Here is a 3,171-nt window from a genome sequence, read left to right on the forward strand (position 1 = left end):
GATCTTTTAAATACTAAAATTGTTCACTAATTGAGGTATATGATTTTACTTTGTATGTAATTTTGTTCGTCTACTATTGAAAATGTATGCTAACTTTTTTCTAATATAGGAATAAGCAAAAATTAATAAAGGCAATCGTGGATCACTAGATGATATGCATACTATGGGTCTGAAGTCATACGCAATGTTACGTCATAAGTTGGTAACAACTCGGTATTTTTACTTGTAGTTCTTATTGTTTCATCCTTGCATACTCTTAGAAAGTTATTGAAATAATAAATTGTATCGGTAAAGTAACAAGAGGATCAGAATAAATAAGAGCCTTCACTGGAAAAGGTCTACAAAGAATCGAGGAAAAGAAATCCTGAAAAGACATACCTCAACAACAACAAATCTATATCCAATATTGTGAGTTGGCATGTTATTTATTTGCATATTTTCTGCCTTAACTTAGTATATGTAATAACTTAATCTTCTTTGTATAGGCCAAGATGGATGCTTTAAAAAGTGTTGAACATGAAGACGATGGTAATGTTAAGGATCATTACTCTGAAGTCATACAAGATCATGTACGCAAAAATCATGTACGCAAAAATCGTGTATGCCTTTATGGAAGAGGTGTAACAAAGTCTGATTGTGTAACAGCCCGACTCCCGAGCTGCTAGGTAAACACTCTTAAGATTCACTCATCACAATTAATGCTTAATAAGCCTTGAATTGAATATTTACTCGCAGCGGAAACATAACCTATAAAACGATCCTGAAACCTGTGGGTTATTGGCCCACAAAACAAAATCCTTTATATAAGACTTCAATTACACCAATATCTCGACTAATATTCCCAAATATTGTATACAACGAAATATATTAGAAACTATTCCTAATTCATATCTAAAATACAAACTCAATCCATAAGCTACGATGACATCTTTATCTTGCTTCACTTCAAAATCCTGAGCTCACAACCCCAAACCTGCAACAATGTTTGACTCTGCCACCCACCAAGTACAGGCCACAGAAATGACAACACTATCAGCAAAGCTGAGTACACACTGTGTAATAGAAAATACAAGTTTAGGTGTATTTTGAAACTATAACACATAGTTATAATAACAGATAATCACATTAACTCAGTTATATATAGTTTCACAAAATAATCGTTTGGCATGAACGCGAGTGGAGAGGGGTACCACGCAGTACCAGCTGTCTCCAAACTATTGAGGGTCGTCACCCAGCCTTTTATTGTTATGCTTGCAAGACTTACCCGGACATGTCCTATAACGCCAGGATTGGCCCTCCTGGAAGGCAACAGCTAGGGACTCTACCCGCCCTAACTCGGGGTGCCTATTCATGCCTCACTTTCATATTTATAAAATAAGATATTTAATGATTCATACTTGAATCCTCAATACTCATAACACCATATTCGTCCTTATCTGGTCTTAACTCATATTTGAATCATTTCCTCATTATCATACTAAATCATATTTTGAGAAATATAGTATTTTCGAACGATTTCGATAATTGAACAAAATGATACTAACAATCCAATAGCAATTCACAACTAACTCATAGAGATGTATCTATAATCATGGCCATTACCACAAACGATATATGATATCCAAAATTCAATATAACGCCCACAGGAGCATTTAAATATATTTTGCTGAACCTAAAGGTTACCTCAACTCTATAACAATTATACGAAACCTCCAAGCATCATAACTTGATTTCCCATATCATCTTGAATTATATACGTCTACATAGCCATTCTCCAACAACCACTCACGATAACATCAATAATCAATAACCAAACTTAAACTAATTCCCAATTACAAATTATCAACCTTTAACATTCTAATTTCCTTAATCCTTAATTAATACTATAACTTGATGATATTAGCTACATCGACTGCATCCCAATTCATAATCATAATCCAAATTATATAACTAAACAAACTAAACATAACTCACAAAGTCACAATCGTACCTAAATCAAGCACCTAATTGTGCTACCAACAATTATATTGAGAATATAAAGCTAGCTCGACTCGTAAATAAACCTCATAATAAATGATTTCTATCTTGCACTCAAATCCTTAACCAATCGAATAACAATTCCAACATTATAATCTCCTTCATAATTCCGAATGATACTCCATTCCAAAATCATCCTCCAATAATCACCTCATCACAATAACAATAATCAACAACCAGTCTTAACTATTCTAATTAACTTCTTCTAACGCAACCACCATGCTAATCAACTAAATCCCGCAAATAGAAATTAACGAAGTCAATCCCATAATTCATAATTCATAACTGGACTTTATACATATTAACTCCAACTACAATAATCATAACAGACTCCCAAGTCTAAGATTATGATTTCCATCACATCATCAACAACGACTATCCGATAATACATCTTAAGTATAATAGAGATGAATAAATTATTCACTAAACAACCTGTAACCACATCAGTTGATCCAAATCAATAAGCTTTTCTAAAATCATCAACAACTTAGCTTTCTTAACTCAACTAATAAACTACTATAACAACACCAGAACAACATAACAACATAACAGCACCAACCACAAAACCAGCCACCACCACCACTACAACGACACAACAACAAAAACAACGTAACCCCACCAAAACAACTCCACGGCAGCCACCAACCAAAACAACAACCAATAACTGTGGCACATCACCACCAACACAACAATCCCAACACCAACAATAATATAATAGCAACAACACCAACACCTCAACAAATAACTACAACAGTATCACAACAACAGAACAACAACACTAGAACAAGACAACAACAATAACAGCAACGCAACAACAACAACAATAACAACTTCACAACTCCACCACAACAACAAGAAATCTCGACCATCCCCACAACATTAGCAATCACTATCTAATTACATCTCAATAACCACAAACTAATAAATAAATTGCTCACTAAATGAGAAGTTAATCTAACTATCCTCTTCTAATATAATCTTATCATCAATCATTCAACTAATAACATAACTCTGATTTAGTGAACAATATCAACCAAACCTAGCTAGCAATCTTAATCCCAAAATCATAAAACATTCCTCCATTTGAGAATAACACAACACCCTACAGCAATTAATAACTACTACTCCAATAAT

Source organism: Beta vulgaris, chromosome 6 (assembly GCF_026745355.1).
Source record: "Beta vulgaris subsp. vulgaris cultivar EL10 chromosome 6, EL10.2, whole genome shotgun sequence".
NCBI lineage: Eukaryota > Viridiplantae > Streptophyta > Magnoliopsida > Caryophyllales > Amaranthaceae > Beta > Beta vulgaris.